Below are 15,938 nucleotides of genomic sequence, written 5' to 3'. Positions count from 1 at the left end.
GACAATTCAGCCTACATATTTTCTGAAGGACACCACTAGGCTTCCACCCACACTGAGGTTCACACACACACACACACACACACACACACCGTTTCCTCTATACATGCTGCAGTGTATGCAGTGCAGTAGAGTAGAAGGCCTGTCGTGCTGCGTGACATGTGCCTGAGGCTACAACAGGAACCAGGAAGTTAGCTTCAATGAAAGCCTCTCTCAGCATGGAGACATGATGTGCTCTGTGATACAGACGGACTACAGAGGTAGAAGCACAGCTAACTAACATCATGAACTAGACAGTCCCAGAGAGAAGACATTACAGTACGTCAACACAAACCAGTTGAACATCTCTATGATGCTGGTAAAAATCGAGTAACCAACCATTATGGACAACAACTGTTAACAAGTCCCATAGGGCGGCGCACAATTGGCTCAGCGTGTCCGGGTTTGGCCCGGGGTAGGCCGTCATTGTAAATAAGAATTTGTTCTTAACCGACTTGCCTAGTTAAATGTAGGTTAAATAAAATAACAAAATAAAAAAAGACTAACTTCCTGGCATTGACAACTTACATGCTGACCAGACCGGACACGTACGCACTGCAAAATACATTTACACATACATGTTATTCAATCATTGCACCCACATTGCATCGCGAGCGTCTGCGTGGACAGGCGCTAAAATAGACAAATCGGTTCTATTTGTGACGCTCAACAAGTCTGGCCTCTCCCATCTCCTCATAGGTTTTTAGGAGCATATACCCAGATGGGTGATTGAAAGGTGAACTTCCACACTCCGGTAGGTTGTAGTAATGCTGTAAAGTTGGTTGCCAACCACCATATTAAGTCCAAAATAATAAGAAGTAGGAGGAGAGATGACGAGAAAGGAATTTGGTTTACCGTTTTATCTGTGGATTAATTGTCAGAGTAGAGGACCTTGTGCATTTCAGGTAAAATAACAACCCAATGTTTATATCCCAGGACAAATTAGCTAGCAACAGCAAGCTAGCTAGCTAAATTGTCAAAAGTGTTTAATGCTTTTCGACCTGTCCCCCAAATTAATATAATTGGTTCAGAGTTTGTTTTGATATTTTAACCTGCGTGTCCTGATCACTTCTGGTGTGGGGGGACAAAATCAATGTGCGCACGTCCGGTTTGGTCAGCATGTTAGATGGAAAGCTACTGAGGGTGATAGCTGACTCTATAGCTACTCTTACCTGTCACATCTTTAAATCTGAGCCAAGAGGAAAGTCCGTTCTCAGCTAACGTCATTCCTCTACACCAGAGTGGTAAAGTGGCTGTTACTACTGCTCTTACTACTACTGTTACTACTGCTCTTACTACTGCTCTTACTACTGCTCTTACTACTGCTCTTACTACTGCTCTTACTACTGCTCTTACTACTGCTCTTACTACTGCTCTTACTACTGCTCTTACTACTGCTACTGCTACTGCTGTTACTACTGCTACTGCTGTTACTACTGCTACTGCTGTTACTACTGCTACTGCTACTGCTGTTACTACTGCTACTACTACAGCTGTTACTACTGCTACTACTACAGCTGTTTCTACTGTTACTACTGCAGCTGTTTCTACTGCAGCTGTTTCTACTGCAGCTGTTTCTACTGCAGCTGTTTCTACTGCAGCTGTTTCTACTGCAGCTGTTTCTACTGCAGCTGTTACTACTGCAGCTGTTACTACTGCAGCTGTTTCTACTGCAGCTGTTACTACTGCAGCTGTTACTACTGCAGCTGTTTCTACTGCAGCTGTTACTACTGTTTCTACTGCAGCTGTTACTACTGCAGCTGTTTCTACTGCAGCTGTTTCTACTGCAGCTGTTTCTACTGCAGCTGTTTCTACTGCAGCTGTTTCTACTGCAGCTGTTTCTACTGCAGCTGTTACTACTGCAGCTGTTACTACTGCAGCTGTTACTACTGTTTCTACTGCAGCTGTTTCTACTGTTTCTACTGCAGCTGTTACTACTGCAACTGTTTCTACTGTTTCTGCTGCTACTGCTGTTACTACTGCTACTACAGCTGTTTCTGTTGTTTCTACTGCTGCTGCTTCTACTGTTACTACTGCAGCTGCTTCTACTGTTACTACTGCAGCTGCTTCTACTGTTACTACTGCAGCTGTTACTACTGCAGCTGTTACTACTGCAGCTGTTACTACTGCAGCTGTTACTACTGCAGCTGTTACTACTGCAGCTGTTACTACTGCTGCTGCTGTTACTACTGCTGCTGCTGTTACTACTGCTGCTGCTGTTACTACTGCTGTTACTACTGCTGCTGCTGTTACTACTGCTGTTACTACTGCTGCTGCTGTTACTACTGCTGGAAAAAGTACCCATTGTCATACTTGAGAAAAAGTAAAGATACCTTAATAGAAAATAAAAGTGAGTCACCCAGTAAAATACTACTTGAATAAAAGTCAAAGTATTTGGTTTTAAATACTTAAGTATCAAAAGATAAAGTATAAATCATTTCAAATTCCATATATAAAGCAAACTAGACGGCATAATGTTCTTTTTTTTACATTTATGGATAACCAGGGGCACACTCCAACACTCAGACTTAGTGAGTCTGCAACATCAGAGGCAGCAGGGATTTTATCAGGAGGCCAAAGGAGACTTTAAAACCGTTACAGAGTCTAATGGAGACTAGTCAGGATCGAGGGAAAGATGAACGGAGCAAAGTACAGGGAGATCCTTGATGAAAACCCGCTCCAGAGCGCTCAGGACCTCAGACTGGGGCGCAGGTTCACCTTCCAACAGGACAACGACCCTAAGCACACAGCCAAGACAATGTAGGAGTGGCTTCGGGACAAGTCTCTGTTCTTGAGTGGCCCAGTCAGATCCCGGACTTGAACCCGATCGAACATCTCGAGAGATCTGAAAATAGCTGTGCAGCGACGCTCCCCATCCAAATACAGAAATACAGAGAAACTCCCCAAATACAGGTGACAAGCTTGTAGCATCATTCCCCAAGAAGACTCAATGCTGTAATCGCTGACAAAGGTGCTTCAACTAAGTACTGAGAAAAGGGTCTGAATACTTATGTAAGCGTGATATCAGTTTTCTATTTTTGGTACATTTGCTAAAAATGTCTAAATACCTGTTTTTGCTTTGTCATTATGGGGTATTGTATGTAGACTGATGAGGGGGGAAAAAACAATTGAATCCCTTTTAGAACAAGGCTGTAACGTAACAAAACGTGGAAAAAGTGAAGGGGTCTGAATACTTTCCGAATGCTCTGTAAGTGTTTATTAGTCGACAGGAGTCTTTAGTTCAACATTGTTTTCATGCATTGCAAATAACTTAAGACTTTTTCCTGGTAGACGTTTCCTAACACCCCCTTGTTCCATCTGTTTGACCACAAATCTAAGCCTTTGCTTAAAAATGTATATATGCCTTAATATCAACAAAAAATATAGACTCTTCGCTTTCATTTGACATACAATTTGACATGCTCCTGTGAACTTCACGTTGGTGCTCGAGGAAATGAAATACAGTAGAAGATATAGTTGTGGCAATACTGTGTATTTATATGTCTGGTGATGTAAGTAGGCTGTGTCATCGGATTTATGTTACCTGTATTTTCTTTAATGTATTATTTAACTAGGCAAGTCCGTTAAGAACAAATTCTTATTTACAATGACGGCCTACCAAAAGGTCTCCTGCGGGGACGGGGGGCTGGGATTAAAAATAAATAAATATAGGACAGAACACACATCACGACAAGAGAGAAACAACACTACGACAATAACATAGCAATTGCATGTTGAATATGCCTGTCCGGTGTCAATTTCTCTATGGGATATTAAAAGCATACCAAGCATACCACAGTCAATCACATTAGGACAGACCACTAACTGGCCTGGATATGCCTGATGATAATGATATACGTGACCTGGCATTATCTGATTGGCTGAGAGGTGGATATCACCATCAGCATTAGTTAGGCAGCATCGAGCATTTCACTGGTAGCCACGGCAACTATATAGCCTGGAACTCAAAACTGATATACTCCCATCGACGCGGTGAAGTGAAATGGCACATATCAGTTCAGATTCCAAGCTAGACACTACAGGCAGAGTCAGAACGTATGTTCCTGCGAACACAATAGTGCTAAGAGCTTTTGTTTTGCACGGCTCCATGTGTTGCATCAAGCTAGGGCACCAGCCAGCAAGTCAGGGTAACAGTTTCACTCATTTAGTTCCATCCGGTTCAATTCTTTCCTTCACTGGTTTGCCATTTGACTATTCTCTGTGTTGTTTAGCTCCATCCGGCTACAAAGGAGCTCTCTGTGTGTAAGAACTGTGACTCTGTATGCTGGCTATTGTTTATAGAGAGGGTCAGAGCCAGAGGTCAGTGACCTAACTGGGAGAACTACTGCCTTGGCCCAAGGCGACCATTTTCTCTCCAAGACTGACACACACACTATTGCTCGGCCAAAGGGTATTATATGAACCAGTGTTAGTTCCTGTGAGTGTGACTGCTTGTTTCTATTTTTTTATGTGCAAGCTCAGCCTAGTAAGATTTCCCATGTATTTAATACGGCATAATTAACTTGAAATTTAAAGGATACCAAATAGCAATACACCATCATCCGCAAATACAAAAGGGCTTTAACAACTCAATTTCAGCCAAGTCCTCCAAAAGGGTCCAAAAACAAAGAAGGCCCACTGTCTCTACAAGCTGCTGCCCATCTATCCCTACAGATAACATGTGTCTGGGGTGGCGATGCTAAAGGCTCAGTGACACCCTCTTCAGAAGCAGTCCGTTTACCCTCTGCGGGCTTCGGCCATTCCCTCTGCCACTCTATTTTGGCCCCTTGTACCTAACAAGCATAATGCAGCCTTTCTGTGAGCTCAAAAGGAGAGAAGGAGAGGGGAAAAGGCGAAGGGAGATGAGGACAGAGCAGAGGCTGTGTGGGAGGATGGCTGGCGGTTCTGACAGCTGCCGCTATTGCAACCAGCGAGCCAAAGGAAGTGGCAGAGAGATAGAGAGAGATAGAGAGAGGGGCATAGAGAGAGACTAAGAGAAAGAGAGTAGGGAGAATAATTATGACTTCCCATCACCACCACATTCCCATGTTCACACAAAGCAACAATACTGAGTTGGACTCATAATCTGCAAGCCTTATGATTAAGGCATGCTGTATCTCCTTATGGGGGCCACATATAGGCGGCGACTGAATATGTGTCGGGATAAGAGCGTCTGTTAAATCACTATATTATATTTGTGCCATACACCCGGTGCAGACAGAGTGCAATCAATCCCCTTAGCATGATGCCCAATAGGCTGGTAGGATTCAGAACAAGTGGTCATCGCAATTACATTCATAGCAGATCTCTAGCGTTTAAAACACTGTCTTATTGTAAGGCTGAGCTTAAGTATTGGAATCACACCAATATTTCAAATCACGCAATGAGACGAAAACTATAAGTCTGAGCTTCAGTTCCTTTGAACTTTGTCATCCGTTAGCCTGTGTGACTCGGGCTACTGTACAAAACTGTGACTGCTTCCCTAATACCATCCTATTCTCTACATAGTAAACCGTTTTTTGTTGTTGTTGACCTGAGCCCTAAATAGGCCCCTACAACTCAAGAGTCTGACCATCCAATCCCTCTTCAACTATGAGAAACAGCAGCCAATACCTGTGGTTTTGGAAGATGCCCGAGTGAGTAAGAACGAACACACGATACAAACAGCTAGATTGTTATAAGTCTTCTTCGGAGGTCCACTCATGATTCCGGATCTGTCCATTTTGGTTTGTTTGACTAACAAAAATAAAGGCTAAATGAATCTGCGGTCAATTTCAGAACACAGTAGTATAGCAGCGGATGTTGCAAAAAAATGTTAACATCTTACCTATCAAATGGAACAAGACGTCAATCGATACATCTCTATGAGAAGAACGCAGAGGTAGCAAACACGTGGATGGAATAGATGTCAAGAGACAGTTGTAATATACATTCGAGTCAGTTAAAACGAGTCCAAAAAATAATATAATGGTGATGCAGTCAATTGTTCTTGAGCTTGATGAAAACAACACGGCGGCGTCTCAAACGTCGAGCGATATAACCAGCGAAACAACTCAGTCACAAAAACGAGTGAGATCAAGCACAGTGTTCGTGGAAATTAATCGGACTGTGAAAACTAGCTAAATTTAATGCACAAAACTTCAAATCGTGCTCCTGCGCCGTTGTCGGCCTTATTAATTGTAGTACGAAATGCACGTAGTTAGCCAAGAGGGTCACTGGGCGCAAAGTTCAGAACGTTGAAGATAGAAATGTAACGCATTTATCATTAGAACATTGTTGCCGAGAACTGGAGCAGTTCTAGATGTTGAATTGCTATCTGCAACGTTCTGCGTGTTCCGCCCCTACCGTGATCCCTTGCACTACGCATGCGCGCGTTGGACAACATTCTGCAGTCCATGAAAGTACAATAGCTACTCAAAAAGACCAAATTAAAATATGACCCACCCCATCACGGAAATTAATACATAACAGATTGCTCTGCTTCTCGGCTAATATTTAATTATTTTTAACAAAGGAAAATATCCTGTTAGATATATATATTTTTTAATACTCTTTAATGTATCATAGAGATGCCTCTATTGACATTTTGTTCCGTTTGATAGGTAAGATGTGAAAAAGCGTTACATAGTTTCCACATCCGCTGCTACACTAATGCGCAAGTGAACAGCAAACCTGTTTTTGTTTTTTTAAACAGATAAAGCAACACCTCGCGGCACAACGCCTCTCTCCTATTTGACCTAGATAGTTTGTGTGTATGTATTGATATGTACGTGTGCCTTTTTGTATATTTTTTTTGTATTTCTGTCCTTGAGCTGTTCTTGTCTATTAATGTGCTGTATTATGTTTCATGTTTCGTGTGGACCCCAGGAAGAGTAGCTGCTCCTTTCGCAACAGCTAATGGGGATCCTAATAAAATAACAAACAAAAATGTATTATAAATGGCATGTCATAAATAATGTTAATGAAATAAAGTAAGCAATGAGTGAGTTATATCAACCTTTTTATTTGTTAATTTTCTCATGACAAAAAAAATAAATTCCGTATGTGGACAACGAGCACAGAATAACAATTGACAATGAGGATTGTGCATCACCCCAGAATTACACGTCATCCTCAACGAAACATTTCATCTATGCCAATTTTTGCCAGGAGACCAGCTTTATTCGCCGCATGGTGGTTACTACTCTGGAAGCTGGCGTCTTTTTCCATTGTGGCTCTTTCGATTGCCTTAACTCTGTCCATGTGAAAACCAATTAATGCCGACATTCACAAGGCCTTTGTATAAAATGTTTTACAAAATACTATATCGCCTGTAACTCAACAAAGCATGCTGTTATGGCCCCCTGGTGGCAAAGATGGGAATACATCAATCATTCCATATTAGTCAGATGAGTTTGAGTTTACCAAATGATACCTATTCCCATTTACACCCAGATCAAACGTAGGGCACTAAGTCATATAAACCCTGGTAAAACATAGGGCACTAAGCCATATAGACCCTGGTAAAACGTAGGGCACTAAGTCATATAGGCCCTAGTCAAATGTAGGGACCCAAGTCATATAGGCCCTGGTAAAACATAGGGCACTAAGTCATATAGACCCTGGTAAAACGTAGGGCACTAAGCCATATAGACCCTGGTAAAACATAGGGCACTAAGCCATATAGACCCTGGTAAAACATAGGGCACTAAGTCATATAGGCCCTGGTAAAACGTAGGGCACTAAGCCATATAGACCCTGGTAAAACATAGGGCACTAAGTCATATAGACCCTGGTAAAACGTAGGGCACTAGGCCATATAGACCCTGGTAAAACGTAGGGCACTAAGCCATATAAACCCTGGTAAAACGTAGGGCACTAAGTCATATAGGCCCTAGTCAAATGTAGGGACCCAAGTCATATAGGCCCTAATCAAATGTAGGGCACTAAGCCATATAGACCCTGGTAAAACGTAGGGCACTAAGCCATATAAACCCTGGTAAAACGTAGGGCACTAAGTCATATAGGCCCTAGTCAAATGTAGGGACCCAAGTCATATAGGCCCTAGTCAAATGTAGGGACCCAAGTCATATAGACCCTAGTCAAATGTAGGGACCCAAGTCATATAGACCCTGGTAAAACATAGGGCACTAAGTCATATAGACCCTGGTAAAACATAGGGCACTAAGCCATATAGACCCTAATCAAATGTAGGGCCCTAAGTCATATAGACCCTGGTAAAACATAGGGCACTAAGTCATATAGGCCCTAATCAAATGTAGGGACCCAAGTCATATAGGCCCTAATCAAATGTAGGGCACTAAGCCATATAGACCCTAGTCAAATGTAGGGACCCAAGTCATATAGGCCCTAATCAAATGTAGGGCACTAAGCCATATAGACCCTAGTCAAATGTAGGGACCCAAGCCATATAGACCCTAATCAAATGTAGGGCACTAAGCCATATAGACCCTGGTAAAACGTAGGGCCCTAAGTCATATAGGCCCTAATCAAATGTAGGGCCCTAAGTCATATAGACCCTGGTAAAACGTAGGGACCCAAGTCATATAGGCCCTAGTCAAATGTAGGGACCCAAGTCATATAGACCCTAAGTCATATAGACCCTGGTAAAACGTAGGGCCCTAAGTCATATAGGCCCTAGTCAAATGTAGGGCCCCAAGTCATATAGACCCTGTTAAAACGTAGGGCCCTAAGTCATATAGGCCCTAATCAAATGTAGGGCCCTAAGTCATATAGACCCTAAGTCATATAGACCCTGGTAAAACATAGGGCACTAAGTCATATAGACCCTGGTAAAACGTAGGGCACTAAGCCATATAGACCCTGGTAAAACGTAGGGACCCAAGTCATATAGACCCTAAGTCATATAGGCCCTGGTAAAACATAGGGCACTAAGTCATATAGACCCTGGTAAAACGTAGGGCACTAAGCCATATAGACCCTGGTAAAACGTAGGGCACTAAGCCATATAGACCCTAAGTCATATAGGCCCTGGTAAAACATAGGGCACTAAGTCATATAGACCCTGGTAAAACGTAGGGCACTAAGCCATATAGACCCTGGTAAAACGTAGGGACCCAAGTCATATAGGCCCTAATCAAATGTAGGGCACTAAGCCATATAGACCCTAGTCAAATGTAGGGACCCAAGTCATATAGGCCCTAATCAAATGTAGGGCCCTATATAAAGAATAGATGGTATATAAAAGGTCTAGGACATAGAAATAGATGGTAAATACTGTCATTAACAGTAGCTGACCTTTTCACATTTTGTAAATACCAGAAGTCTCTTTCTCTCTTCCCCCCGCCCGCCTCAGACAATGTAAACCACATCACTGGAATATTTTGAGACAGGGCTGTAATATGTTTATGAGTCTGTTTCTGCTCTCTGGCCAAGTCTTTATGGAATTGTCATGACTCTCAGCCAAACTGACACTGGCAGCTATGTCTACGGTGTTAGATCAGTCAGGTGACCCCGTAGGAGTCTACCTCAGTCAGGTGACCCCGTGGGAGTCAGCCTCAGTCAGGTGACCCCGTAGGAGTCAGCCTCAGTCAGGTGACCCCGTAGGAGTCAGCCTCAGTCAGGTGACCCCGTAGGAGTCAACCTCAGTCAGGTGACCCCGTAGGAGTCAACCTCAGTCAGGTGACCCCGTAGGAGTCAGCCTCAGTCAGGTGACACCGTAGGAGTCAGCCTCAGTCAGGTGACACCGTAGGAGTCAGCCTCAGTCAGGTGACCCCGTGGGAGTCAGCCTCAGTCAGGTGACCCCGTGGGAGTCAGCCTCAGTCAGGTGACCCCGTGGGAGTCAGCCTCAGTCAGGTGACCCCGTGGGAGTCAGCCTCAGTCAGGTGACCCCGTGGGAGTCAGCCTCAGTCAGGTGACCCTGTAGGATCACAAATTCAAATAGAAATGTGCTCTCCTTTCTTCAGGAAGTTATAATGAGACTAAAATGAAACAGATGGATTTAAAATGTGATTTAAAAAAAACACCATTACTGCAAATAAAAAACAAAAGAAATGGTTATCCTGTGGTTCTGGGCCCGTAAAATAAACTCTCTCAGAGTAGGAGTGTAGATCTAGGACCCATATCGTATTCGTTATCTAGGAGCCATATCGTATTCACTATCTAGGAGCCATATCGTATTCACTATCTAGGAGCCATATCGTATTCACTATCTAGGAGCCATATCGTATTCACTATCTAGGAGCCATATCGTATTCACTATCTAGGAGCCATATCGTATTCACTATCTAGGAGCCATATCATATTCACTATCTAGGAGCCATATCATATTCGCTATCTAGGAGCCATATCGTATTCACTATCTAGGAGCCATATCGTATTCACTATCTAGGAGCCATATCGTATTCACTATCTAGGGCCCATATCGTATTCGTTATCTAGGGCCCATATCGTATTCGTTATCTAGAACCCATATCGTATTCACTATCTAGGAGCCATATCGTATTCACTATCTAGGACCCATATCGTATTCACTATCTAGGAGCCATATCGTATTCACCATCTAGGAGCCATATCATATTCACTATCTAGGAGCCATATCGTATTCACTATCTAGGGCCCATATCGTATTCGCCATCTAGGAGCCATATCGTATTCACTATCTAGGAGCCATATCGTATTCACTATCTAGGAGCCATATCGTATTCACTATCTAGGAGCCATATCGTATTCACTATCTAGGAGCCATATCGTATTCACTATCTAGGAGCCATATCATATTCACTATCTAGGAGCCATATCGTATTCGCTATCTAGGGCCTATATCGTATTCGCCATCTAGGAGCCATATCGTATTCACTATCTAGGAGCCATATCGTATTCACTATCTAGGAGCCATATCGTATTCACTATCTAGGAGCCATATCGTATTCACTATCTAGGAGCCATATCGTATTCACTATCTAGGAGCCATATCGTATTCACTATCTAGGAGCCATATCGTATTCACTATCTAGGAGCCATATCATATTCACTATCTAGGAGCCATATCGTATTCACTATCTAGGGCCCATATCGTATTCGCCATCTAGGAGCCATATCGTATTCACCATCTAGGAGCCATATCGTATTCACTATCTAGGAGCCATATCGTATTCACTATCTAGGAGCCATATCGTATTCACTATCTAGGAGCCATATCGTATTCACTATCTAGGAGCCATATCGTATTCACTATCCAGGAGCCATATCGTATTCACTATCTAGGGCCCATATCGTATTCGCCATCTAGGAGCCATATCGTATTCACCATCTAGGAGCCATATCGTATTCACTATCTAGGAGCCATATCGTATTCACTATCTAGGAGCCATATCGTATTCACTATCTAGGAGCCATATCGTATTCACTATCTAGGAGCCATATCGTATTCACTATCCAGGAGCCATATCGTATTCACTATCTAGGGCCCATATCGTATTCACCATCTAGGAGCCATATCGTATTCACCATCTAGGAGCCATATCGTATTCACTATCTAGGAGCCATATCGTATTCACTATCTAGGAGCCATATCGTATTCACTATCTAGGGCCCATATCGTATTCACCATCTAGGAGCCATATCGTATTCACCATCTAGGAGCCAACCGAGAGGAGGCCAGTGGTTCAACCGAGAGGGACTCAACCCCGATGGTTTACCCATCTCATTCAGAACACCCAGGCTATTAGGGATGAAGTCTGGAGCACGAGACTACTACAGATATAATCTGGGGGGGGGGGTATCATCAATGCATAGGAAATGAATAATCTGTAATCTGACATTATTTGTTAATTAAATGAACATACATAAAAAGGTGTTAAAAGAATGTTCTTTCTAGTGAGGGTTTGACGGTCAACCAACCCGTATCTCCAGATTAAGATGCCGCCGCCCCCCCCCCTCCCCCAGCCACACATTATTTAACAAGGATCCAGAGAGAGACTATTAGGCCTACCCATCCTCTGGAGGAAAAAAATACATAAAAAAAAAAAAAAAATGGGTTTGATTATTGAAAACAATATTCTCACAGCACCTTTTAAAACACGAGGCAGTCCATAGCCTAGCAGTTAGCTGCTCTTCATAGCCTAGCAGTAAGCTCCTCTTCATAGCCTAGCAGTAAGCTCCTCTTCATAGCCTAGCAGTAAGCTCCTCTCCATAGCCTAGCAGTAAGCTCCTCTTCATAGCCTAGCAGTAAGCTCCTCTTCATAGCCTAGCAGTAAGCTCCTCTTCATAGCCTAGCAGTAAGCTGCTCTTCATAGCCTAGCAGTAAGCTCCTCCTCATAGCCTAGCAGTAAGCTCCTCTTCATAGCCTAGCAGTAAGCTCCTCTTCATAGCCTAGCAGTAAGCTCCTCTTCATAGCCTAGCAGTAAGCTCCTCTTCATAGCCTAGCAGTAAGCTCCTCTTCATAGCCTAGCAGTAAGATGCTCTTCATAGCCTAGCAGTAAGCTCCTCTTCATAGCCTAGCAGTAATATGCTCTTCATAGCCTAGCAGTAAGATGCTCTTCATAGCCTAGCAGTAAGATGCTCTTCATAGCCTAGCAGTAAGCTGCTCTTCATAGCCTAGCAGTAAGATGCTCTTCATAGCCTAGCAGTAAGATGCTCTTCATAGCCTAGCAGTAAGCTCCTCTTCATAGCCTAGCAGTAAGCTCCTCTTCATAGCCTAGCAGTAAGCTGCTCTTCATAGCCTAGCAGTAAGATGCTCTTCATAGCCTAGCAGTAAGATGCTCTTCATAGCCTAGCAGTAAGATGCTCTTCATAGCCTAGCAGTAAGATGCTCTTCATAGCCTAGCAGTAAGATGCTCTTCATAGCCTAGCAGTAAGATGCTCTTCATAGCCTAGCAGTAAGCTCCTCTTCATAGCCTAGCAGTAAGCTCCTCTTCATAGCCTAGCAGTAAGCTGCTCTTCATAGCCTAGCAGTAAGCTGCTCTTCATAGCCTAGCAGTAAGCTGCTCTTCATAGCCTAGCAGTAAGCTGCTCTTCATAGCCTAGCAGTAAGATGCTCTTCATAGCCTAGCAGTAAGATGCTCTTCATAGCCTAGCAGTAAGCTGCTCTTCATAGCCTAGCAGTAAGCTGCTCTTCATAGCCTAGCAGTAAGCTCCTCTTCATAGCCTAGCAGTAAGCTGCTCTTCATAGCCTAGCAGTAAGCTCCTCTTCATAGCCTAGCAGTAAGCTCCTCTTCATAGCCTAGCAGTAAGATGCTCTTCATAGCCTAGCAGTAAGATGCTCTTCATAGCCTAGCAGTAAGCTGCTCTTCATAGCCTAGCAGTAATATGCTCTTCATAGCCTAGCAGTAAGCTGCTCTTCATAGCCTAGCAGTAAGCTGCTCTTCTAAGATTTCAAGTTCACAACAAACAACAAAAACATGTCGAGAGCTTGGGACCAAGGTTTCATCTGCATTTTTTGGGGGTCAAATTTGAGTTATTGACATAGCTTTGTTCTGTTACCTGTTCTCCACCTATATAGTACTCTAAGTACCCCAATTCATGTTGTTAAATTCAAAAGAATACAAGATAAAAATTGCTGACACCATGCAAACCCTCTGAACTTTCAAGCCAATTATCTCAGAATCATATTCACGCAGATTGAACCTTATAGTCCCAGACTGTCGACTTGGAAAGATCTGTTAACCACTAGGGGGCAGGCACACAGCATGACTTTCGGGCACTCCCATGAAAACCATTGACAAAAGTTAGTGAGAACAACCCCTTTAACTGTGTGTAAACAAGTTTCATTCACACGGTTTGAAATGTAATTGATACCAACGATAACAAGCATCTAGGCAGTTGAGCATTAAAGGGATAAGTGACATGGGAAGCACTCTCTCTCTCAACCATGCAGGCAATTCAAACAAAAAATAAATAATTTCTAAAATGTGGAAAAACCAGACAAGGTGACATTTCAACCATGCCAGCTGCCCATATCAACACAAATATCTGCTTGAAACCATTTCCTCATTATACAAAATGTAGAAATGTACTATAGAAATATGAAGAACTGAGTTAGTTCACATTAGCAACAGATCCTCTCCTTCTCAACCCCCCCCCCCCCCCCCCAAAAAAAAAAGTTTAACAAAATAAATATAATTTTCTATCATTCTTTGAAACACAAAAGACATATCCTCTTTGCACAGCAGTCACCTCAAGTGCAGGTAGTAGAATGATGCACATTGTAGCATAGTTTTATAGACTGATTGACATTTGGTTTAGGCAAGTGTAAAGACTGTCCAAAGAAAGTCCAGGAGACAGAAGATAAAGAGGACCACGTCAAGTACGTGAGTCCATCTCACTCTCTTTACATACCAAAGAAAGCAGACATCTTGCAGGCAATTTTTTTTTTGCATGAGTGTTTTTACACAACTTGGTATTAGGACTGAGCAAAACATCCCTCCAACCTTTCCTGTGCCGCCCTCGGCCAGTAGGCTCGGGCCGCCCTCGGCCAGTAGGCTCGGGCCGCCCTCGGCCAGTAGGCTCGGGCCGCCCTCGGCCAGTAGGCTCGGGCCGCCCTCGGCCAGTAGGCTCGGGCCGCCCTCGGCCAATAGGCTCGGGCCGTAGGCTCAGGTCGTCCTCAGCCAATAGGCTCAGGTCGTCCTCAGCCAATAGGCTCAGGTTGTCCTCAGCCAATAGGCTCGGGCCGTAGGCTCAGGCTTGTTCTTCATCATACTGTAGTACCAAGACACCAACAGAGAGTGATCTGAGGTACCCTTTTACACTCATCACATTATCAGAAAATAACATGCCATGACCTTACCATGACAACCATTACTTAGCAGAATAACATTATAATTCATGACATTACAGAACAGTTTTGACATCCGCATGGGGAACAGAACATTAAAAAAAAGTTAAAAAGACAATTGTTCTGAGATCACATCTAACAAAGTAATCCTGTTGCCCTGAGACATAGCTGTAGAGCCTCAGGCTTGTGAAGGTTCCTGTCGGCAGCCTATATCCTCCCCTGGACTGGGACAGTCCCCTGGGCCGGTGACGACCAACGTTTCTCCAACACTGACATGGTATTTCCGGGGGGGGGGTGGGGGGTGGGGGGGTCTCCAACACTGAGATGGTATTTCCTTGGGGGGGGGGGGGGGGGGGGGGGTCTCCAGCTTCTCCAACACTGAGACAGTATTTCCTTGGGGGGGGGGGGGGGGGTTCTCCAACACTGAGATGGTATTTCCTGGGGGGGGGGTCTCCAGTTTCTCCTACACTGAGATAGTATTTCCTTGTTTTTTTCCCTCTAAAGCCTACCTCAGAGAATGTTGAGCCCAGTCACTGTATTAACACCAGGACTTCTTCTATGGTGCCATTCTTGATGTTGAATCACTTGACTGTACCCAAGACAGTACATCTAGCGATGACCTGCTTTACCCTTGCCGATCCGGATGAAATGGGTTCTCCACATCGGCAGCAGGCTGCCGGACTGTTGGGTTAGTTTTTCCTGTCTCGGCCTCATGGTTTCCTGGTTTCTGGACCCAACTTTGTCTGAGGATATAGTCTATATTATAAAAGGATATGGTCATAGGAGTTTCCAGCCTCGTCTCAGGGTTGTCATCATCATACTTCTCCGCTCATTCCTTGGTTCAATCCTGGAAAAGTGTTGTATGAATGTATATTGGACAAGTCTTCTCGAGGATCATTAGTAATAAAAAGGATAAATGTTTTTTAACACTTAAGTTAAAAGTCAGGAATTTAAGGCTTGCTTGTAGTCAATCCCACAAACCCGGGATTGTGTTCATTAGGGCACTCCAACAAGCATTTCTTAAGTCCAGATACTAACTTCCCCCCCATTTCATTTCTGAGTTCTCAAGTTTCGCACATAGTGAACATTACCCTGAATGGTCAGTGAGAGAGCTCAAAGTTCAATCAGAAGGTCAAAGGTCACTGCAGTCCAGTTAAACATAGTACAA

General features: G+C 43.6%; 1 protein-coding gene across 1 annotated transcript in view; it reads right to left on the bottom strand.

The window, feature by feature from the left end:
- Positions 1-6,347, bottom strand: part of LOC129861913 (tyrosine-protein kinase CSK-like) — a 33,598-nt gene extending 27,251 nt beyond the window's left edge. The window contains exon 1 of the mRNA XM_055933100.1: positions 5,864-6,347. The gene's annotated coding sequence lies outside the window, so the exon portion shown is untranslated. The remainder of the gene's footprint in view (positions 1-5,863) is intronic.
- Between the last annotated feature and the right edge of the window lie 9,591 nt (positions 6,348-15,938).

The sequence above is a fragment of the Salvelinus fontinalis genome, chromosome 9, assembly GCF_029448725.1.
Source record: "Salvelinus fontinalis isolate EN_2023a chromosome 9, ASM2944872v1, whole genome shotgun sequence".
Lineage (NCBI taxonomy): Eukaryota > Metazoa > Chordata > Actinopteri > Salmoniformes > Salmonidae > Salvelinus > Salvelinus fontinalis.
The sequence above is the reverse complement of the archived record's forward strand: the minus strand, read 5'-3'. Positions and strand labels throughout refer to the sequence as shown.